Source organism: Bubalus bubalis, chromosome 17, assembly GCF_019923935.1.
Source record: "Bubalus bubalis isolate 160015118507 breed Murrah chromosome 17, NDDB_SH_1, whole genome shotgun sequence".
Lineage (NCBI taxonomy): Eukaryota > Metazoa > Chordata > Mammalia > Artiodactyla > Bovidae > Bubalus > Bubalus bubalis.
The window spans coordinates 11,733,529-11,758,220 of NC_059173.1; the positions used below are offsets into that span (position 1 = coordinate 11,733,529).

The 24,692-nt window shown below is 49.6% G+C and overlaps 1 long non-coding RNA gene across 6 annotated transcripts; it reads right to left on the bottom strand.

The window, feature by feature from the left end:
- Positions 1-13,472: 13,472 nt before the first annotated feature.
- Positions 13,473-20,813, bottom strand: LOC102388962. 6 transcript variants are annotated; one of them, XR_003104219.2, is made up of 4 exons: positions 20,310-20,813; positions 17,300-17,446; positions 15,533-15,625; positions 13,473-14,574 (listed from the first exon to the last, which is right to left on the bottom strand). It is a non-coding gene; the product is annotated as an uncharacterized LOC102388962 (long non-coding RNA). The 6 variants fall into 6 exon arrangements; XR_006545515.1 differs by having other exon boundaries at positions 17,300-17,463; positions 20,310-20,452; XR_006545516.1 differs by lacking the exon at positions 20,310-20,813 and adding an exon at positions 19,531-20,269 and having other exon boundaries at positions 17,300-17,463.
- Between the last annotated feature and the right edge of the window lie 3,879 nt (positions 20,814-24,692).

Genomic DNA, 24,692 nt, shown 5'->3' on the forward strand with positions numbered 1-24,692 from the left:
AAAATACTGAGGCTTGTGGAATTTTAAAAAACTTTTCTGAGGTCACATGGTGGGTAATTTAGTGGACTGGCATTTAAACAGAGGACAGAGTACAAAACCCTTATTCTCTCCACTTCTTGGTATGAGGCTTAAGGGTAGGGGAGAGGGAAGCTGGTGAGAATATTAATAGAGGTCCGATCCACATGGTTCAGCCCAATCTTTTGGTGAAATGTTGAAGGTCTGCCAAAAGACGATGGGTCAAGCTGATCTGTCTACACCATAGACCTGTCTACACTTGAACAGAACTAGTGAATGGACATACACATGCACACACACGCACGCACGTGCCCATTTTATCTCCTCTACTAGACTGTGGATACTCTACACAGACATCTGTTTGTGTGTCTCTTGTGGGGACAGCAACCGTGAACATTTGAAAGCAAAATGGCCCCAGAATATGTGGCTTGTGTGATTGTTTTTCAAACAGACCACAGATGTATCATCCCCTGTAAACAATATTTTCTTGTCCCACCCACTTTCCATCATCTATTCCCTCCCCTTCACCACCTATACAAGGGGGAAAATCAGATTAGGTATTTAACTGGTTAACCACCCCACAATAGATACATGTGGAGGGGGGAATGGGGATGCAGAAGAGGAAAGGGGATGGATAAGGCTGAAGACCGTCCCTCACCCCCAGCCATGGCCAGGTCAGCTCTCCTCTGTCCAGAAACACCAGGAGCTGAGTCCCAGCCTGCCCCCACCCTGAGGTTCGTGGCGAGGAGAAGCAGCGTGCCAGGAAAAGGCAATAAGTATGGTGGAGATGCGTATTCTTCTCCTCAGTGACACAGCATGCTCTCTCACCGGCAAAATGTCCCTTGATCTATTTCCCCTGGTAGTGATTTCAACAACAACAATAACAGAAATCCATCATTTCCTTAGCGAGGGATGGAGGGTGGTGGGGTTTGTTTTTCTTCTGGTGTGGACAGAAAGCTCTTTATTCTCTTCTTGTTTGGGAAGACTTCCTGCCAGTGGAGTCCAGCCCGGGTCCTGAGAAGGTACAGGGGTGAAAGATGGTGAGAACGGTAGAGTCCTGGCTGACCCTCTGACCTTGGGGAAGCCACCGCCTCGGTTTGCTCCTCTCAACAATGGGGAGAACCAGCCGGTAAGGCGAGAGGGAGGCAGACAGGACGAGGTAGCCTTGGGAGCTGAAGATACCGGGCCACCTGCTACCACTGGTGAAAATAATAATGAACTTATGCTTGTGCTGTGCTCTAGTCTAGTGGATGTAATGATTACAGATTTTGTGTTCTGAGCACTTCTCTTGCGCTGTGTTTTTTTTTTTTATCTTATTTTTATTTTTTAAAATAATTTTGTTTATTTTTGGTTCTTTGTTGCTGTGCAGGCTTTTCTCTAGCTGTGGGCAGCAAGGGCTACACTTTGCTGCATTACCCAGTGTTGTCACTGGGGTGACTTCTCTTGTTGCAGAGCACAGGTTCTAGGGCTCACGGCTTCAGTGGTTGTGGCACCTGGGTTCAGTAGCTGCTGCTCCTGGGCTTTAGAGCACAGGCTCAGTGTTGCAGTGCATGAGCTTAATTGTTCCTTGGCATGTGGGATCTTCCCAGACCAGGGATCGAACCCGTGTCTCCTGCATTGGCAGATGGATTCCCACTGAGCCACCAGGGAAGCCCATGCTGGGTATTTTTAGTTCATGATTTTTGGATTTTCCAGTTAACCCTCCAGAGTAGGTTCCACCCACATCCATTTACCCCATAATAAAATAGAGTTTCAGAGAGCTTACGTAACTTGCCCAAGATCACACAGCCCTCAAAAGGTGGTGTCAGGATTTAAAAGGTCTCTTTGAATCTAGACCTTATGCTTTTGTCCATAAGACCTTATGCTTTTTGTCCACTTCAACTGGTGGTCCTCAAGGTGTATTTCCTGGACTGGGCAGCATCAGCATCACCTGGAAACCTTTAGAAATGCAAATTTGCAAGTCCCATCTCAGGCCTACTGAATCCTAAACTCTGAGGATGAGGTCCAGCACTCTGTTTCAGCAACCGTCTCCTCTGCCAGTGATCCAGATGCACACCTGAGTCTGGGAACTTCCTCACCACCCTAGCCTGGAAGTGGTGATGCCATTGCGGTTGTTGTTAATATTGTCTTTTCCACCCATCTAAAGAAGCGTACAGCCAACAGGGAGAATATAACCCGCTGTCCTTGCTATCTGCAGGCTCACATTTCTTTTCTCTCTAAAGAAAAGGCAAGAGGGGCTCAGGGTCTGGTCCAGGCTCTACCGTTTATTAAATGGATGTCTCAGGACGGGTTCCCTGGAAGGAAACCGTTGTGGAGGTGGGCGTGCAGGTGGCTGGTTGGGCAGTGCTCTCAGGACAAGCACCTGGGAGGAAGTAAGGGAAGCAGGGTGGGCAGAGAGGGATGTTGGACTGTGATGTGGTTGCAATGGGGGCCTCAGCCCATCTCAGGGGAGCTTGGGAGCTGGGGTGACCTATCAGAGATGCCCCAAATGCAGGCAAAGGGGGCTTGGCCATTATATCTCCTGCCTCAACCCAGTCATTGGATATGAACTGCTCTAGGAGAGGCAGAACCCTGAGTGGGGTGGCTCCCTTCAGCCCACAGCAGGTGCTAGGGAGGGCGTGCAGCTGGGAACCATTAGAAGCCGCCACAGCCAACAACTGGGGAATGAGAGTCAGTCTGGATCCTGGGTAGCACACCACAGCATCCACCACACTGGGTATATGACTTCTCCTGAGTCTCTTTATCTGTAGAATGGGAATCATGATACGTTTCTTCTCATCCAACCCCCCCCTCCCCAGAGTGTTTTGATCAAGTGACGTGGTGACGATATAATAAGAGCGGCTGTTGCGCTTAAGGACGTCCTATGCAATCACAGCTCAGCCTCATTCCAACCCTGGGAGATGGGAGCCACAGTGATTAACTATTTGCCCAGGGGCCTCTCAGCTATGAAGAGGTGCGGTTGGGCTTTAGAATACACCTCCTTAACCATTGCACTACCTACCCTACCCCAGTGTCTGCTAAGTCGCTTCAGTTGTGTCCAACTTTGTTCGACCCCATAGACAGCAGCGCAGTAGGCTCCTCTGTCCCTGGGATTCTCCAGGCAAGAATAAATGGAGTGGGTTGCCATTTCTTTCTCCAGTGCATGAAAGTGAAAAGTGAAAGTGAAGTCGCTCAGTCGTGCCCAACTCTTAGCGACCCCATGGACTGCAGCCTATCAGGCTCCTCCATCCATGGGATTTTCCAGGCAAGAGTACTGGAGTGGGTTGCCATTGCCTTCTCCGTACCCCAGTGTGGCTGACTTGTATTCAGAGAATAGCACTATGTGAGTGTCAGAAGTAGAATTTCCTACCTCCCTTTAGGGGTGAATGAGTAATTCTGGGGAGGATCTGTGTATAGGTGCATGCACACATGTGCACTATGCTTTCAGATTATCCTGGGTCCCACTTGTGAGAGAGACCAGGCACCCCCAGTATTAATAATGGGGAAACCAAGGAATTGATTCCAAGATTCCAGTCAGGAAAAGAAGCCCACAGCTCAATTTCCAGCCTCAGGTTCTCTCCCTGGGCTTCAAGACTGCATGGTAGGGCTGGAAAAATCCAGCCTTGAGCTGGGAGACCATCTGAATGTGGACACACAACCAGGACTCACTTGAAGATGTGGGCTGGGGCACCCAGGCACGTGGGGCACCCACCATGACCAAGCATGCCCCACTCTTTAAGTTCCTATTCACTGGCCTCTAGGGATTGGACCTTCTGGTCAACCTTTGCCCCCAGCCATCCCTTGGGTCAGGAATGTGAATGTAGAAATTCCCTTTATCCAAATACAACCCCATATAATTAAGTAAAAGAAAACCAGCGAGGCTGCTGACCAGGAGAAATCTAAGAATCAGGAATCCCCTCAATCAAGAGTTAGGAGATTAAAGCCCTCAGGGCCCATTTAGCCCAGTCTGTCTTTGTTAATAATGTTGTATTGGAACACAGCAAAGTCTATTTGTGTACATCTTTCCCCTTATAACAGCAGAGTGGAGGACTTGCAACAGAGACTCTATGGCCTGTAAAGCCAAAAGTATTGACTATCTGACCCTGCAGGAAGTATGCCAATCCCTGATCTAAATTGACAGCCATGCAAGGCCAGGGTCTGTGGCTTTTGGCACAGTTGGGCTGGAAGGAGGAACTGCCTAGAAGTTCTGGGAAAGATGACTTCAGGGACTTCCCTGGCGGTCGAGTGGTTAAGACTCTGCCCTTTCAATGCCGGGGGCAAGGGTTCTATGCCTGGTGGGGCAACTAAGATCTTGGTAGGGGAACTAAGATCTTGGTGGGGGGGATAAGGTTTTTTGGCTCCACCAAAAAAATAAGAATGACTTCAGAAATGACTTCAGTGAATGAATGCGCGGATTATTCTCCAGCCCGCTGTTTGGCCTCCGGGGAGTCTGACGTTCTGTGGGTCTCAGTTTCCACATCTGTAGAATGATCATGATCAAGGCCAGTTTCTCAAGTCCCCTGTCTGCTCAGAGTGTGGAGGTAGAGGAGGGGCTCAGGGTTCAGGGTCTGTTTCAGGAGCAGCGAGGAGCAGGAGGCTGGGATGCGGCTGCCAGGAGAGACAGGGGAGCAGAAAGATGAGCAGGTACCAAGGAAGTCAGGAAGTCCAGAGGGGCGGCAGGCAGCAGCGGAGGGGAGAAGACAAAGGGGGAGGCTTCGGAGCGGGGAGGCAGATGGGAAGGAGTGGCCCCCGGGTGGGATGGCAGGGAGGCCGGCGGCCACAATCACAGGCCCAGCAGTAAAGCGTGATGCCACACGCAGGACGCCAGCTTCAGCGGAGAATGAGACCGGGGAACTAATGAGCTCCGGAGGTGCAAAGGACGCTTTCGTGCTAATTCCTGTTCCCTGGGAGCCACGGGGAAGGCAGAGAGGACCGCGGCCTGGGCTGGGCAGCTGGGTCCCCACTCGGGGGCTCGGCCAGACGGTCGGCCGCCGGCTGGGGCTTCATGCCAGGCCTGCCATGCCCAGCCAACCCGCCCGCCCGCGTGCCCACCTTGTGCCCGGCTGCCTCTGGCTTCAAGCAGGGAAAGAAGGGGTCTTCCCGTGGCTTGGTCCCCGGAGCAAATGTTGAGACCGTTGTGTGCTCACCCAGATGGAGAATCAGCTCAGTGGCTTCTGGGAGCTGGGGCTTGGACAACGGACAGCATCTTTGAAGCTGAAAAAACATTCAGCTCTTCACCACTGTTGCCGATGACAATAACCAGCTTCATGATAATAATAACATCGATGATGATAAGAACAGTTTCCTGTTATTGGCACCTCCTGGAGTCTCATGGTAGCCCTGGGAGGTATCCAGGGGTTATTATACCGAAGATTTTTCATCCTTGGCAAGACAGACATTTTTGTCCAAATAATTATTTGTTGTAAGGAGCTGTCTGGTACCTTGGAGGATGTTTAACAGCACCCCAGGCTTCTACTCACCAGATGCCAGTGGCACCAGCCCCCGTAGTTGTGACAACCAAAATGTCTTCAGAGATTGCCAGATGTCCCCTGGGGAGTGGAGGCGACTGATTAAGAACCACTGATTCTATCCATTTTACAGATGTGGAAACTGAGACTCATGAAAGTGACTGCTGTCTACCTTATAGCAGCAGTCCCCAACATTTTGGGCACCCGGGGACTGGTTTTGTGGAAGACAATTCTTCCAGGGACAGGGGTCGGGGGGTGGCGATGGTTTGGGGATGATTCAAGTGCACTATATTTACTGTGCACTCTATTTCTAGTGTTATGACATCAGCTCCACCTCAGATCATCAGGCACTAGGTACTGGAGGGTGGAGACCCCTGCCTTGTAGAATTGGGTATCAAATGTCAGTCTCCAATATTTCTCTCCACCCTCTTCCCACCCCCACCTCCAACCAGTTCTGAGGAGCTGTTACTTATTTATTTTTTGGATATGGAGTTCTGGATCTTCAATGCATATATTTACAAAATTGGGATCAAACTGACGGTGCCATTATGTAACTTGCTTTTCTCATTTAACAACCTAGCACATACGTGGTGGAGTGAGAAAAGCAAGTTGCCAATCTGTGTATAGAACCTGACACCCTTTCTGTAAACACACACACTCATACATGTGGGTGTTTTTGTATCTGCATAGAAACTGTCCAGAATGACACACACAAAATTGTGGTCCGTGATTTCCTCTGAGGTTAGAGTGATGAGAATGGGAATAGGGAAATTTAAATGTATATTCTACATGTCTGAACTGTGTGAATGTTTAACCACCTATTTCTCTTTCGTTTTGAAAACTAATAAAATGACAAGACTCTCCCTCTTTGTTAAGAGCCACCTAGAACATGAATTTTTAAATACTGCAAGATGCTCCTTGGCATTGGTATGCTATCATGAGTCTGACCCTTCCCTCTGGTTGAATCTGGAGGCGGTTAACAGACATCCTGATCGTATATAATGCTGCAATGAACAGCTGAAGCTTGCCATTTGAGAATGGAAGCCTGGGGACTTCCCTGGTGGTCCAGTGGTTAAGGCTCCGGGCTTCCACGGCAGGAAGTACCGGTTCGATCCTTGGTCGGGGAACCAAGTTCCTGCATGTGGTGTGTGGTGTGGCCAAAAAAAAAAAAAAAAAAAAGGAAGCCTGGCCAGAGTTGGGGTAGGTGGGAGGAGATTCCTAGGTTTTGCATCACTCAGCCCCCTAAACGCATTTCACTGCATCACCTCATTTAATCCCGTGGATGGATAGGATTATGGTTCCCATTGTACAAATGAAGAACCTGACGCCAAGAGGCCCAATAACTTGCTCAGGGTACCACGGGGATTAGCACGGGTCAGAGAGATGTTAAGGAAATACTGGTTCTGTACTAGGACTAGCCCTCAACTGAGTCGAGGGATTGAAAGAAAATACAAGAGATGATAACGCTTTCTATATTTGATTTTTAACATACACGTGAATTTCCCGGGGATCTGGCTGGAAAGCATCAGAAAGGCGGGAGGGTGTGGGTTGGCTGTGCCTCTAACACAGTAGCACAAGGGGTCCTTGTGATAGATGTTCTGTGTCTGGACGGTGGTGGTGGCAAAATTGCATAGAACTCAATACACAGGCAAGTGAGTGAAAACGAAAAGTGGGAAAGTGAAACTGCTGAAATTTGAATAAGGTGTGTGGATACATTTCCTGGTCGTGATTTGCACTATGGTTATGAAAGACCTTACCACTGGGGGAAGCTGGGGGAAGGGTATACGGGATCTTTCTGTACTATTTCTGCAACCTCATGCTCATCTACACGGGTCTCAAAATTTTAAGTTTTTTAAAAACCCAGATTCCGATTTAGGAGGCATGGGGTAAAACTGGAAGACTCTGAACTTCTAAGGACCTCTCAAGGGGTGCTCTCTAGCCAAGATCTAGAACCAAGCCCTTCAATATGCTTATTAAGCAGTTGAAATGCGGCCAGTCCGAATTGATTTGCACTAAAAATGTAAAACACACAGTGGGTTTCAAAGACTTAGGGTGGAAAAGAGAAGGTAAAATGTTTTATTAGTGATTTAAAAATTTATTGTATGTTGAAATAGTATTTTGAATACATTGGGTTCAATAAACTAGATGAATACATTTAATTTCACTTATTCCTTTTTGCTTTTAAAAATGAGGCTATTAGACAATATAAGATTATGTTTGTGGCTTGCATTGTATTTCTACTGGGTGGTTCTGGGCTAGAGCATAGGAGGAAAATGGTATCCAAGAAGTTCCAAAGAACTAGGAGGTGATTGGTCCATTAGTCAGTCAACAAACAGTTCCTGAACATACACTATGGGTTAGAGGTGAGTCAAGAAGCCATAGACCCTGATTTCAAGGAGCTGGCACTTTTGGATGAGACAGTTGGGTGACTGACCAAGGTCCTGAAAGCTAGGGAGAGAGGATTTCAAGGAGGAAGCGAAGGACAATTATGGAATCAGAAGCTGTGGTGATATTACAGCTGCCTTCTCTACCTGGCTGCAAGCTGATGTGCTCAAAGGATGAGTCTAATCTTTTTTCCTTTGATTCAGGCATCAGGATAAGTGTGGTCTGCGTGCTGACTCACTGAATAATCGCCCAGACAACCTCAGAAGGTAGGTACTGACAGCAGCCCCATCTTACAGTTGCCAGAGAGAGGCTCAGAGAGGTGAAGTGACCTTCCCGAGCTTGCACAGCTGGAAAGGAGCAGAAGGTGGATTTGAATCCACCTCTGCCTGACTCTGGGATCTCGTGGGCTTAACTGCAATGAGATACAACTTTTCCTTGCTGGAGAAATGCAATTGCATTTTTGCATGAAAAATCCACTGGCGCAGGACTCTCTCCCATGCCAGTTCTCCAAAGGATGGAAGCGGGCTACCCAATTCCTGCCCCCACCCTCAACCCTCCAACCTTGATTGACAGCCTCCCCAACTGGTGTCGCTGGAAAGCTTGATTCTCCCCCACCCCTGCATCTCCAGCCCCGTCCCATCCCCCACACCAGCCCCCTGTGGCTGTGGATATGGGTCAGCTCCTCGAGTGGGGTGGGCCTGCCAGCACCTGGGGACTTGCCCTGTGGCCCGAGCAAAGTTGGAGTTTAAGTCACCTCCACCTTCCTTCTCTTTCTTCCCGCTATATCCTCCCGGTTGACTGCCCGCAGTGGCCCCCAGGCCCCTCCCCCACCCCGCCTCAGCTTCAGCGCAATTTAATGTCTCACCGAGCTGTCCTTATTTGACAAACAGGTGATTTTGCTAATGAGGAATAAATGAGATCCACAGGATAAGAGAGGGTGTGCAGCAGCTGGCGTGAGGGCAAGATGTGCCGAGTTTATTAAAATAATATCTGGCCACATGCTCGGTGCCCGGGGTCCAGGCTGGAGGAGCGCCTCGCTTTCCTCTGATGCCTTCTGCTCCTCTCTGGCGGTCTCGATCCCCTCCCAGCTTCTGGAAGGTGCCTATTCCCAATGCAGGCTGGCAGGGCGGTGCAGACCCCCGGGTCCCCCCCAGTGCCCGTTCCTTCCTGCGGGAAGCAGGGGTGGGGGCCGCTGGAAGGCTCTTAATTGGAACATGATGGGTCTGATGGATGATCCGAGTGGGGTGGGGCGAGTGTGTGTGTGTGCATGCACGTGTGTGAGTGTGTGGAGGGGATCTGAGTGGGAGTGGCATGTCTCACGGGACACAGAGCAGGACAGAGTTGGGGGGTGGAGAGCTGGACTTGGGTGAGGAGTGTGGTCAGGAGCCGGGAGGAAGGGAGAGGTGGGGAGTCGGGGACCGGAGGGAGAGAGAGGACAGAGAGAAAACGGAAACGCAACAGGAAGGCAGAGTTGGAGAGGCACACACATGCAGAGAGAAAGGGAGGAGAAACAACAACCACACAGCGAGAGCCCAGAAGGTTGGCCCGAGGAGAAGGAGAGGGAAGCATGGGGCCAGGGAAAGAGAGAGACAGGCAGACATTTAGAATCACAGAGATGGACACATATAGAGAGATGGAGACTGAGACTCTGGCGGCTCTGCTCAGGGCAGGGAGATGGGGAGAAGGAGGAAGAAGGAATCTGGAGCTGGAGACAGAGGAGAAAGGAAAGCAGCAGGAGAGGGCAGAGGCTGGGCATGAGGAAGGAGGAAGGAAGCTGAGCAGGCGGCCGAGAGTGGAGAAGCGAGAGCAGCTGGGAATTCCAGGAGGGCTCTGCCTTGACCTGGGCTGAGCATCCTGCCTCTCTGCCTCAGTTTCCCCACCCACACACTGAGGGGCTGGGTTGAATGCCTTGTACCCACTCCCTCCTGTGCTGCTAGCTGGTTGAAAAAAGGGGAGAAGAGAAGGTTTTGGTGGGGGAGAGGCGGGGGTCACAAAATGGGTGTGACATTTCCTATTCTAAGGCTAGGACTGGGATAAAAATGTGACCGCAGCTTCACAGTTGCAACCTGCCTGTGGTCGCACTAAGCTGTGGCTCTCCATGCACTGGGCCAGGGATGAAGGAAAAGTCTGGAACGAAGGAAACAGAGAGGAGGCAAGAAGGTGGGTTTGGGATGAAAGGGGGAACGGGAAGCTGGAACTGGCTGGTGTCTGGAAGCCCAAGGGGCGAGTCCTGCCCTTCCCGCCTCTGTCTCCACTCACTCTGTTCCCTCTGCCTATTTTTCTGCCTCTGTTGGGAACTTCCTCCTTTTCTTTCTGGGCCACCTGGACTCAGCCTCAAAGTCCAGCCCCAATACACCTCCTCTCTGAAACTATCCACCACCTCCCATCCCTCTTTCCCCTGAGCCTGGGAGCAGTCAGGGGAAGGTGAGGCTGGGGGAAATCCTGGAAGGCTTCCCAGAGGTGGTGAGGTCTGGAAGTCAGTTTCAAATGAGACCTTGACTCCCAAACTTCAGTCAGGTACCCTCTTTGGAGCTTATACCCCACCTGCCTATGCCCACATTTACTTAACAATGCCAAGGAAAAAAATTAGAAAAATTTGGAACTCTAAATATCTGGGTATAATACAGTGGGGAGTGAAAATCCAGTAGCCCTTGATAGGCTTGTTCATGTGCTTTCTTGTAGGAATTTCTCTTCCTTTGTGACTCATGGACATTAAACACATGTGTTTGGGCACTGCCTATAATTCCTGGATGCAGGAAGACAGGGACCAGCATCTGGTGGCCCCAGATGGAAGCCTGGGCCAAGGCAGGAGGTGGGAGAGGGTGTGGGTGTAGAGAGGACGGGTGGGTGGGGCAGGCAGATCTGAGAGGGCCTTTAAAATCAGAGGAGAAGGGTGGGCTTCCTTTGGGAGGCAATAGGGAACCAGAGAAGGTTAGGATAGGCAGGCGGAAGCCTGTGGTTCCAGGTTACCAGGAGGCCCGGTGCGGGTGCTGGGAGTCTCCCGTGGGCCACGTCTCTGTTGCTGGCCTGCCCTGTACACCTGTCAGTGCTCTATACCCACTGTCACCTCCATCGTTCTCCTGTTTCTGTCACTCTCTGTGCCCCGTTTTCTTTCAAGTGCCCTTCTGTCTGTCTGTCTTTTAAAATCACCATTAGGACTTCCCTGGTGGACCAGTAGTTGGGACTCCACGCACGTCCATTGCAGGGGGCACAGGTTAAATCTGTCGTGGAACTGAGATTCCCGCATGCCATGTGGTGTGGCCAAAAAAAAAAAAATTTAAAAATCACTGTCATTTTCCCTCTGGCTTGCCCCTCCCCCACCAGGCAGGCTGCCCCCTCCTCGCTGCCCACCTCTTTCCCCCTCCCTCTCTCCTTTGTCTCCCAACTCTGTTGTCTCTACCAAGCTCTCTCCCCAGTGTCTCTCTGCATCTGCCTGTCTCTGAGTCTGTGTCTTTCTGACTCAGTGCCTCTCAGGCTTTGTGTGTCTTCCTCTCTTCCTCTCCTCTGCCCCAAAAGACCCAAAAGGGTGTCCCATCCCACTCAGGGGCTGTCATCCTTCAGTGCCCCCCCCCCCCCACCCAAACAAAGCATCTCTCACACTTGTGCACCCAGACTGCAACGGGTACCCATGGCTCACGTATCCCCGCCCCATCTTGGCCACCTGTCCTGAGGATTTGCCCTGTCTTCCTTTGGGTATAATTAAGCTTGGCCTTGGGGCTTCCCAGGTGGCACTGGGGTAGTAAAGAACCTCCCTGCCAATGCCAAAGATGTAAGAGATGCAGGTTCAATCCCCGGGAAGAGGGCATGCCAACCTACTCCAGGATTCTTGCCTGGAGAATCCCATGGACAGAGGAGCCTGGTAGGCTACAGTCCACAGGGTTCCAAAGAGTCGGACACCACTGAAGTGACTTAGCACGCACAAACTCCTCCCTGACCAGCTGCAAGCCCAGGGCAGAGCACACAGTAGGTCTTCAGGAGTTGTTTGAGGAATCTTTCTCTGGCTGTTTCCCGCTCCTGTGTGGATATATCCCCCCAAGAAACTCACCCTCCCCCGGGGCAGAGGAGAGAGGGAAACACACCCCACTAGTCCGCCACGTTCTCCCCTCACACTTTCTTGGCAGTTTTCCTGTCGCGGGCTGTCTTCCTTCCCATCCATCATTTCCTCTTTTCCGCTGCCTCCTCCAGTCCCACACCCCCATCACTCTTGCTCAAGCGAGCTGAGAGCTGCCCAGCTCTGCCTCCTTTGGGTGCCCTCCCCAACCTCCATCTCCACTGGCCCCAAAGCAACCAGCTTCCCCTCCCAGCAGCATCCATCAGGGAGTCTCCATGATGGGGAGGGAGGTGTTTGGAGAACTGAGATTGGAAATGATTACAGGACATGCTTAGAGCTCAGTTAATCGCCCAGAAGCCACACAGATACAGGCTTCACCTGACCCTCCTCTCCCCAACACTCAGCCACACGCCCCAGGCTGCAGTGACAAGTGGAGGGCAGAATTGTCTTCTGAGATTTCCCAATACCAGCCAATACCAATGGGAGCCCCAACACCAGCCTTTAAGAAGGAGACTCAAAAGTCCTATCATGGTATGACATTGTAAGCATTTATCCATGTTTAGATCTTTAAAAAGCAATTTCTAAAACTCTAACACAGAATGATTCAAACCACGACATGACAACAGAACAGACTAGAAAGAAATAAACCATAATATTAACAGTGAATGTCCCTGAGTGGCAGGACTCTGGGTAAGACATGTATTTTCTTTCTCCTTTTCTGAATTTTCCAAATGTTTCTTAATGAACATCCTCAAATTAATTGTTTTCAAAAGGCTGCGTTCATCCATGAGTGTGTACATACATTTAACACATGGTACACTGATTTAACAGTGCTATTTGCAAAGTACTTGATTTTCACGTTTAAATTTTATTTATTTTTTTGAGTAGGTAATACATACACATGGTTTATAATTCAAAACGAACCAGAAAAGGTAGAGAGTGCAACCTCTATCTTGGTCCTCGCCACCCCTGGCCACCTGGCTCCACTTCCTGGACAGAAAGACTAGCACCTGTTCTTGTGTATGCTTCTCAACACAGCATCACATTAGGAATTTTTTTGAACTTTTTTTATATTGGAGTATAGCCGATTAACAATGTTGTGACACTTTCAGGCGAAGAGCAAAGGGACTCAGCCATACTTACACATGCATCCATTCTCCCCCCAAACTCCCTCCCATCCAGGCTGCTACATAACATTGAGCGGAGTTCCCTGTGTTGTACAGTAGGTCCTTGTTATCCATCTTATTAACTATAGCAGTGCAGACACACACTTTTAAGAAGAGAGATGAAGCAATGATTTCTTCTGTTGTTGTTCAGTCACTCAGTCGTGTCCAACTCTTTGTGACCCCATGGACTGCAGCACGCCAGGCTTCCTATCCCTTCACCATCTTCCACAGCTTGCTCAGACTCATGTCCATTGAGTCGGTGATGCCATCCAACCATCTGATCCTCTGTCGTCCCCTTCTCCTCCTGCCTTCAATCTTTCCCAACATTAGGGTCTTTTCCAATGAGTCAGCTCTACACATCAGGTGGCCAAAGTATGGGAACCTCAGCTTCAGTATCAGTCCTTCCAATGAATATTCAGGGTTGATTTCCTTTAGGATGGACTGGTTTGATCTCCTTGCAGTCCAAGGGACTCTCAAGAGTCTTCTCCAACACCACAGTTCATGAGCATCAGTTCTTCGGTGCTCAGATTTCTTTAGCATCACTCAATTTTCCTTCCTGCTTCAGGATGACTCAGTCCTGGACCAAAGGCTGAAATTTCCCCAACCTGGGCAAAGTGGTCTCTCAGACTCTTGAATGAACTGTTCTAGAATCCTGCCTGTCAACCCACCTGGCTTCTCAAGACATCAAGGACCCCAAGAACCCCTCGCCATTCCCCTTTTCAAACACTCTGTTATTCCTGACTACATAAGCAATCCTTCAATGAAAACATCGTAGAAACATGGAGCATAGAATGTCCTCTGTCATCCTACCCTCAGACATAACCAAAGGGAATGCTTTTGGCTAATATTCTGGCAGCTTCTTATTTTTTTAAGGTGTGTATTTTTAAAAAGTAGGTTGGAGAGGGGGTGGATTTCCTAGAAGTCCAATGGTTAGAACTACTCCAAGTTTCCAGTGCAGGGGGTGTGGGTTCGATCCCTGGCTGGGGAACTAAGATCCCACATGCTGTGTGGAGCGGCCAAAAAATAAAACGTGGAGCTGGACTGAGCAGTGTGTTGACATTTTCCATTTTTTAACTTAATTTATCTGCCCACCTCAGCACAGAGAGATCTTTCTTATCAAGAAGATCATTTTCGAGAGGTATTCTGGCTGAAAGAAGGGAAACCCTTTGAGGTCCAACGGCTTTTGTTTTTGCGGGACCTGGGACTGGATGAGGTCTAGATGGGTGATGTCAGCCAAGCGAGGTGACCCAAGGTTTCCCTGATGCTTTTCCTGGAAGGCAGGAGACTCCAAGGTGCCCAGAGAGGAACAGTGCCCCCTGCCAAGTAGGAAACAGACTTTGCTAGAAATGATGAAGGGCTGCCTTGCTCTAACCCAGTGCCCGTGGTCCAGGCAGTGGGGCCCTGTGAAGCCTCCTCTCTCAGTTTCCAGCCGTGTCTCTCCTCTGCAGATGGAGTCAGGCAGACTGGCAGGTGGAGATGATGGAGGTGGTGGTGGCAGGTCTGGGGAGAGCTGGGAGGGGTGAGTGCAGAGAGGGAGGTAATTAGGAACCAGGCGGTATCACAAATCTCCCAGCCGTGCTGACACCCGCCGAGAGTGATCACACACTTGGAGTCAGCCCAGACAAGTGTGAAAGCCCTTCACTCCATCTCGAAGGGAAGAAACAGGAAGGGGAAGATGAGGGCTAGGGGAGCCATATGACAGCCCCACCCCCCAGCTCTCCCTCCAAGACTGCCCTGAGGTCATCCTCACACTCCCCCTCCCTCAGCCCTGACCTGGGGCAGGGAGCTGTGACTCAGAGGTGTGGAAGGGCAGCCACAAACCCTGCAAGACGAGGGAAAGGTCCTGGAAGCATGTGCCCCGAAGAAGGAAGGTGAGGAAGGACTCTATCATGACACCCAATCAAGGCCAAGTCCTCAGCCAACTCCAACTGCCTCTCATCGGGAGAGGCAAAACATGATTCCTGTGTTTGAAAAATTGGTCCCCAAGGAAAGGGGAAATTGACACGGGTTGAAAGGAGCCTGTGTACCAGAAATGAGACGTGTGCTATTGATATTTCTCAACCATCTTGCCATTTGCTCAGCAAAGAAATGGAGGCTCAGAGAGGCTGGGTCCTTGGCCCGAGGGCACAGAGCTATGAAGTGGTAGAGATGAGATCTGCCTATTTTGGAAGTCCAAGCTTCCATCACACCATTTCCCTGTCTCCCTGAGAAAGAAGGAGTGAAGGCTTTCTCTATAAGGGATAGGTGCTTAGAGGTACAAGGGTTTCAGAGGCCGGGAGATGGGTAAGTGGCCCTCCGAATTCCAAAAAGATAAACAGGAACAAAATCTCTCCTCCACTCCCCAACACCCACTGGGGCTAGCTTTGGCTCTGCTGAGTCTTTGGGGTCAAGGATTCTGGTTCTAAGGGAATTACAGAACTTGCGGGGGGTGGGGGTGTCTTCTTTCTCTGGTTGCAGCAATTTCTCACCTAGGGAGCTGCTTGCAGGAGCATCCTTTATTGGTCACGGCCAAGGCCTGTGGTTGAATCAGGTTTGCAAGTTCATTCTCTTCTCAGCTGGGTCTGTAAGGAGTGGAAAAGTGGGAAGGTGGGGTCATCAATGGAAGGTCCCCAAGGTTAGGCTAAGACTTCACTGAGGATCTGTAGTGATAGCCTCTCTCCAGCCTCCTCTCCTATCGCTCCCCCACCCCTCACCATTTTTCACTCTGCTCCCAGAATATCTCCTGACTTGTAGCCTCTGCTCCCGCTGTTCCCTCTGCCTGGAACACACTGAGTTTTAGATCTCTGCTTGACTGTCTTCTACCCTACACTGAGCACTTAACTCCAAGGTCACCTCTCCTAGAAGACTATCCCTGGCCAAAGTCGCCTCCTGTGATTCTCTTTTCCTATAGCTGCTGCTAAGTCACTTCAGTCGTGTCCGACTCTGTGCGACCCCATAGACGGCAGCCCACTAGGCTCCTCTGTCCCTGGGATTCTCCAGGCAAGAACACTGGAGTGGGTTGCCATTTCCTTCTCCAATGCATGAAAGTGAAAAGTGAAAATGAAGTCGCTCAGTCGTCCCCGACTCTTAGCGACACCAGGGACTGCAGCCTACCAGGCTCCTCCGTCCATGGGATTTTCCAGGCAAGAGTACTGGCGTGGGGTGCCACTGCCTTCTCCGTTTCCTATAGCACTTGATGCTAAACTCTATAAACAAATTAACAGAAGGCAGCAGCAGTCGGGGAAAGGAGAGCCCTGCATATATCTGTGACTATGAGGATGTATACGTGTGCACGTGTGACTTTGAATGACCACATGTGTGTGTATCCTTGAGTCTAGCCATGCATGTGAACGCGCTTGTGAATTTGTATGTGATCTCTGAGCACCTATGTGTCTCTGTGAGCATCTGATAGAGTGTACATGTGCGCCTGAATGTATGCATATACATCTTTGCATATGTGATCGTGTACGTGTGTGGTTCTGTACATGGAAATATAAATGAATGGATGAGACAGATGCATACATATTTGTGCATCTGTGTAATACCTCATTCACATACACACACGTGGATCAGAATGTGTACGAGCGTATACGTATTTATGATTGTGTGCACTTAAGTGTCTGCAAGGAGATCAAACCAGTCCATCCTAAAGGAAATCAACCCTGAATATTCATTGGAAGGACTGATGCTGAAACTGCAGCTCCAACAGTTTGGCCACCTGATGCAAAGAGCTGACTCATTGGAAAAGACCCTGATGCTGGGAAAGACTGAAGGCAGGAGGAGAAGGGGACGAAAGAGGATGAGATCATTGGATGGCATCACCGACTCGATGGACATGAGTCTGAGCAAGCTGTGGGAGATGGTGAAGGACAGGGATGCCTGGCGTGCTGCAGAATATGGGGTCGCAAAGAGTCAGACACGACTGAGTGGCTGAACAACAAGTGTCCACACTGTTCCAGAGATGTGTGTCTGAGCCGCCCTCCCGCTCTCCTTTTGTTTCACCTCCTCTATCTCCCACTGTCCTCCCGCCTCCACTCTTCTTCCTCCTCTTGCCCAGGTGCTCTGGCCTAAGAATGACCACTTCAGGTGGCCCTCCCTGCTTCTCTGGCTTCGGGCATTCCCAGCAGGTGGGAAGCAGCTCAGAAGGGGATCTCAGCAGGTGAAAAATCCAGCTCCAGCCCCCACGGAGCCCCAGTGAGAAAGGAATTCCCTGCAGGCCCTTCCCTAATCCCCCAACAGATCCCTCCCCCACTTACCTCTAGCATCTCCTGGAACAAAGGACCTTTTTTTTCTGTTCTGTACTCATGGGTGGTCCCATTCCTGGCAGCTGGGTGGGGGCTGGGAGAGACTGCAGAGTTGTCGGGGGAGGGCAGTTGGGCAACCTCTACTGGCCTCAGTTTCCCCTGAGAAACAGAAGACACTACAGAAGGGTCAGCAGGCAAAACTGTACTGCCCAGATGGTTCAGTTTTATCACTCTCTTTACTTACCCATCTCAGGCAGTGTTTACTGAGAACCTGCTACGTGCCAGGCTCCCTATTACGGACTGGAAACCCAGAGAAGAACAAAAGGCATCTCTCTATCTTGAGGAGTCCATGGTGGAAGTAGAGGTGGTGGGGGGGAACCACAGAGAACCACAGAGATCAGTAGACTACTGGATGGAACAGGGTTGTACCAGAAGGCAGGTGGAGGATCTAAAACCTTTGCACAGCTCCACTTCACCTGCTTAACTGAAGTCTACATTCCTTAGCGTGGCATTCAAGGCCCCCTTCAATAAGGTGTCCTGCACGTGCAGCTGTGTGAGAGAGAAGTGGACCTCAGAGTGGAGTTTTGGTGACTAGAGATGTCAGGGAGGAGCCTTCTGAAAGACAGGCCAAGGCTTAAGAGCGTGGCAGCTGGACCTTGCAGCCCGATTGGTCCACAGCCGTTGGTTTTGGGGTGGTGAGGGGCTGTGACTGATTCCATATATTGATATTTGTGCACTGGCAGGAGGTGCTCCAGTTGACCAAGTGCCTGCCCTCCATCACCTTTTCCTCTGAATCCCAATGAGGCTGTTGCTATGATGCCCATTTGGCATGTAAAGAGATGGAAGAAACAGGAAAAAGTGGCGACTCATCCTGAGTCTGCACGGGGCCCAGTCCTTGCCTCCCTGCGAGGGGAAACACTTGGGAAACACCTTGAAACCCCCATGCCGAAAGGTATCTTGGAGTTAGCAGACTCCTGTTTTGTTTACACCTGCTTCTGTTTTGACTTTTTCATTAAACAGCTGTTCCCTTATGTCACCTTTAGGAACACTTATCTTCCTATGAGTTCCAACATTTACCTGGCCACCCATCCATCCACTCCATCTACCTATTCACCATTCCTACATGTCCTCTACACCATTCCTACACCTCATGCCTCATCTATCCATTCACTTGCCTATCCACCTCCTCATGCATCCATCTCCTCACCCTTCCACCCAGCCACAAATATCTTAACCCATTCACCCATTTACCCACTACCCACCCCTTCATTTAGTCACCAATCCATCTATCCATCCTCCATCTACCCACCCACTCATATTTTTGTTGTTGTTTTAGTAAGTCCATGGGGTCACAAAAAAGAAGATTCCATCCCTATAACCATCTACACTGGAAAGACTGATGCTGAAGTTGAAACTCCAATACTTTGGCCACCTGATGCAAAGCACCGACTCATTTGAAAAGATCCTGATGCTAGGAAAGACTGAGGGCAGGAGCAGAAGGGGATGCAGAGGATGATATGGTTGGATGGCATCACTGACTCAATGGACATGAGTTTGAGTAAACTCCAGGAGTTGGTGATGGACAGGGAAGCCTGGTGTGCTGCAGTCCATGGGGTCGCAAAGAGTCGGACACAACTGAGCGACTGAACTGACTGAATGCTCTCCTATCCATTCAGCTACTCATCCTTTACCAAACCATTCCACTCATCTACCACATACCCACCAGGGAATCTTCCTATCCATCCACATTCTCACTTACCCACCAATCTACCCATCCACTCACCTACCATTATCCAGCCTCACCCACTCACTTATTTTTATACTATTGCTCCATTAACACACTGATCTGTCTTCATGTCCACTCATCTACCCAGCCATTTGGTCACCCCACGCTCGTCTACTCATCCATTATTCCACCCATTCACCTATGTTAACCACTGCTTTATTCACCCACCACCATCTACCTATCCATTCACCTACCCATTTATCCAGTGTTCCACACACATCCATCCAATTACCAACCCACCCTAGACTATCCACCCATCCATCTACCTACCTATTTGACCAACCAGTCAACCATCCCTCCAGATACCCAAACAGACCACCTTCTGAGCAATCCATTCATCCAGCCACCTACTCATGCACCCATCCATCACTCCCAGACACAGATTCCAGGTGGGCTTAATGGAGCCATTGCATCAGACTTGTAGAGTTTATCCTGGGACATTCCAGTGACCACCCACCTGCCCAGGCCTGCAGGAACTGGAGGCGGAGATGATGGTGATGGGAGTAACTTAAATGCAATCTTCTCCAGGGTGTAACGATCAGCTGGAAACTCTTCCAGGCTCAGCGCTAATAATTTTGGAAACTGAAGGAAATGGGAGATGGAGACAGAAACCTGGGGAAGGAGGGGGTGGCGGTGGTGGTAGTGGAGAAGACTAGTAGGAAAGAGACTAGTGAGCTAACTGAAAAGGGGATGAGAGGGGCTTCCCTGGGGGTCCAGTGGTTAAGACCCCACACTCCCAGTGCACGGGGCACAGGTGCGATCCCTGGTAGGGGAATTAATAAGAGCCCACTTGCCAAGTGGCAGGGCCAAAAATGAAAGGAAAAAAAAATTAAAAGGAGAAGAGAAAGAAATAGAAGTTTATAGAGAAATAGAGTGGAAAAACACAAAGGGCAGGGGGGTGGGGGGTGGAATGAAAGAAAGACAAATAGAAAGGCACAATACTTGTAGCGGCGAGGAGGAGGACGAGAAAGCCTGGAGAAAGCGGGGTGGCAGGGGCGCGAGGGTCGTGAGTGTCCCCGCTCTGGCCCTCCCCTCCCTCTCCTGAACTCCCGGAAGCCCATCCCGGGATGGATCCAGAAACCACAAAGCCCGCGGAGAGCGCTGCGCTCCAGGCGCACCGGAAGGGCGGCTGCGTGGAGTCTGCCGGCTGCACCATCAATTAGGCGATCACTGGGCCCGGCGAGCCGCAGCGTCTGTGGAAATTACCTTTTAATTTCTTAATTACACTGTCCTTACCTGCAGCTCAACCCGCCTCCGAGCGGTGCACGGGGAGCTGATTTTCTTGAACCACTCTCCAGGTGCCATAAATTAGGACGCCGATCGCCTGTGAGCGCGCGGGAGAACGCCACCGCCTCCGCGCACGCGCACAGCCTATGTGGGATAGTTGTATTTCTTTCTGCACCCTCGGGTAGCTTCTGCTAAGGCGCTCCCTTCACCCCGCTTCATTGCTACCAGGAGACCCCAAACCGGTTCCAGGGGCATGGTTACCTGGGCTCCCATAGACCCGAATGCCAAGCCCGGCCCCTGCTGGGCACTAGCTGTGCTACGCCGGGTGAACCTCAGTTTCCCCATGTGTCACATGGAAATAAAAATAGCATCTATTTGTAGAGCTTGTGAGGCTTAAAAGAGATAAGCACAAGATCCCAAAGTGCTGTCAAAATGTGAGCTAGTTTTCACTCATTTGTTTAGTGAGTATTTATTGAGTGGCTACTATGGATCAGGAGCTCCTGAAGGCCCTGCCTAGACAGCATATTAAAAAGCAGAGACATTACTTTGCCAACAAAGGTCTGTCTAGTCAAAGCTATGGTTTTTCCAGTAGTCATGTATAGATGTGAGAACTGGACTATAAAGAAAGCTGAGTGCTGAAGAATTGATGCTTTTGAACTATGGTGTTGGAGAAGACTCTTGAGAGTCCCTTGGACTTTAAGAAGATCCAACCAGTTCATGCTAAAGGAAATCAGTCCTGAATATTCATTGGAAGGACTGATGCTGAAGCTGAAACTCCAATACTTTGGCCACCTGATGCGAATAACTGGCTCATTTGAAAAGACCCTGATGCTGGGAAAGATTGAAGGCGGGAGGAGAAGGGGATGACAGAGGATGAGACTGTTGGATGGCATCACCGACTCAAAGGACATGACTTTGAGTAAACTCCGGGAGTTGGTGATGGACAGGAAGGTCTGGCGTGCTGCAGTCCATGGGGTTGCAGAGAGTTGGACACGACTAAGCAACTGAACTGAACTGAAGGGCCTGCAGACACAGATGAACAAAACACAGTGTCTGTTGTCCTGGCGGGCACAGTGCTTGTGGATGATGATGGTGATGATGGTGATGGTGATGATGGTGGTGATGGTGATGATGATTCTCCTATGCTCAAGGGATTTGTGAGAGCCATGCTGCAGATGCATGCCTAGAGAGGAGGCGATGATGGGGAGGCAAATGAGGACTTAGGGTGGAGGAGTTGTCAGATGGGAGTGGAGTTGATCCCTAACACAGGTGCAAGCACATCTTGGAGATGGTGTTGCAGTGGCCTGCTTAAGCCCACACAGTCACTGAAGGGTCTTGAGTCTGCCCGTTCAGTGCTTTCTCTTCCCATAGCTCAGTGGTTCTCAAAGTGTGTCACTCTGACCAGAAGCAGCAGCATCACAAGGGAGCTTGTTAGAAATACAGATTCTCGGCTCCTACCCCAAGATCTTCTACATCAGAATCTCTGGGATCAGGGCCAAGGAATCTGTGTTTTAGCAAGGTCTTCAAGCACTGTAAAGTTTGGGATGTACTCTCCTAACTGACACAGTGTTTCCTTTGCTAACTGCCTTTATTGGAGGAATTGGATCAGGCTGCCCAATTTATGACAATCCGAGTGGCACCCAGGCTGCGATATCACTACACATTTGTGAGAATGATTAAAATAAAATAGACGGACAATACCAAGTTTTAGTGAGAATATGGAGTGACTGGGACTCCCCTATATTGCTGCTGGGAAGAAACATTTGACAGTTAAATTGTTTTTCTTGTAAAGTTAAAACACTCTGATTATATATGACCCTGCAGTCCCACTCCTAGGTATCTACCCAAGAGAAACGAAAACCATGTTCACACAAAGACTTGTTCTTCAACCTTTTTGGCAGTTTCACTCATAACAGCTCCAAATGGCCAAATGTCCATCAGTTAGTGAACGGACACCAAATCGTGGTGCGTGCTCGGTTGCTTCAGTTGTGTCCGACCCTTTGCTACCCCATGGACTGTAGTCCATTTGGCTCCTCTGTTCATGGGATTCTCCAGGCAAAGATCCATTTCCTCCTCCAGGGGATCTTCCTTACCCAGGGATAGAATGTGTGAGAGCAGGCAGAGCTAACATTTGTTGAATGACCCAGTGAGTGATTACACACAAGGCTTGGAACCAGGTGTGGTATATCTGACACTCAGTACAGGTTCTGAGTGGACCCCATAGGTTCTACCTCCAAAAGACATTCTTGATCTGTTTGTGTTTCTCCATCTTCACCAACTTTGCCTCATCCAAGCTTCCATCACCTCTCGCCTGAGCAACTAGCCAGTTTCTAACTGGCTTCCCAATTTCCACACTTGCCTTTATGGCTCATCCTGCCCATAATTGCCAGTCATCTTTGCAAAATGTGGACCGGAATTGTGTCCACCCCTGCCTAAAACCTTCTGATGGTGTCCCATTGCTTGTGGCCGTGGCCTCCAGGTCCTGAATGATTTGGCCCCGTCCACCCCACTAACCTCTCCTGGGCCTGCTCTCCTTGCAGTTGCTGGAATAACCAACTCTCTCCCACCTCACGACCTTGGCACTAGCAGGTCCCTAGTCCTAGACTGCTTTTCTCCAAGTCATCACATGTGGCTCCTTTCATCAATTTAGGGCTCAGCTCAAAGGTGTCACCTCTTCGGAGAGGTCTTATCTGAACCCCCTGTCTGAAGCAGCCCATCTCCAGTCTTCTGTTTCACTTACCCAGGCATTTACTGAGCAACTACTAGATTCGAGGCGCCGTTCTAAGTGCTGAGGAAATAGTAGTGAACACAATAGGGGGTGTCATGCCTTCTTAGATGCCTCTGTAGATCTCACAACATTCCACTGCCTTGTTTGGGAACCTGCTTGTCTTCCTCACCAAGTGCCAAGAGGGCTGGGTCTGAGTCTGTCTTGTTCACCCAAGCACATTAGGTACTGGGTAAACATCTGTTCAATAAAAGAACAAATTACTGGATGGATGGCAGGCAGGCCAGCCAACTGGGTAGGTATGCAGAGCAGCCGAAACACCCTCCACCTGGCACTTGGCTCTTGCTATGATCTCCCTGAGCTCAAATGAAGCTTTCTTCAAAGAAATCTCACTGGCAGCCCTTCAGTTCAGTTCAGTTCAGTTCAGTCGCTCAGTCGTGTCCGACTCTTGCTATATCCATATAGTAGAATACTACTCAATAATACAAAGGAATGAACTACTGATGTATACAATAACATGGATGAATCTCAAAAGCATAATGCTGAGGGAAGGAAGTCAAAAACAAAAGGTTACATACTGCATGATCTCACTGATATGAAATTCTAGAAAAGGCAGAACTATAGTGACCTGAACCTGAATTTTGGTTGCCTGGGGTCAGAATTAGGGTTGAGGGAAGGATGGAGAGGGAATGACTCCTGGTGGTCCAGTGGTTAAGACTCTGAGTTCCTAGTGTAGAGGTCATGGGTTGCATCCCTGGTCTGGGAAGATCCCACATGCTGCATGTCATGGCCAAAAAAAAAAAGATTGGTTACAGTTCCAACAGTAGCAGGTGGTGGAGCCAGGCCTTGACCCCAGGGCGTCTGGCTCCAGAGACCACAATTTTTGCCACAACCCAATCCTGCAGATGTCAGGCTAAGATCAACTGGGCATTTCCTCTTTGCCACAGGAAGTCACGGATGGTTTTATAAAAGAACTGGAGAGAGACCAGTCAAAACGCAGTTGGGTTTCCATACCAGAATAATTGCTTTCTCTCTCCTTCCCACCTCAAAAGATATTCAGGAAGAAGCCAAAGATGTTCTATTGGCTAGGAATTAGAAACTTGAACCTGACCCTTCAACTCTGACCTGCTAGGAGAAACAGATCATTTCCATCTGTGCTGCAGATTTCTTGTCTTAATAAAGATAGAGCTGGGGGGGGAGGGTGGGGGGGAAGGGGAGGGAGTGTTTCTAAATGTGAACAACAACAACAAAATACCCTGAAATTTTATCTCAGCCTCAAGAGGAGATCAGGCATGCCAAAGTACCTGTGTTATTGATAACAATAACGATAGTGATTATTATATTTTATTTTTCAATCGTGGTAATTATTGTACATTAAATCATTAGCATTCATTATTCCTACAATGTGTAATTAGGACAATGGTGGATAGATTGCTCTTGACTGTAATGAAGTTTTTATAATTGTAATTTATTGGCATCAAATTACCTTTCTTAAAACGAATCTGAACATCACACTCTTAATTCTGGGGAGGGGGGTGGCAATTATTTTTAATTAATGTTTCTTGTTTGTGCCACGCAGGGGGAGCTGTCCGACCAATCCAATTCCCTGCGTCTGTGAGGAAGTTAACCAAGAATATCAGAGGCATTCTTGAACCACTCATCTATCA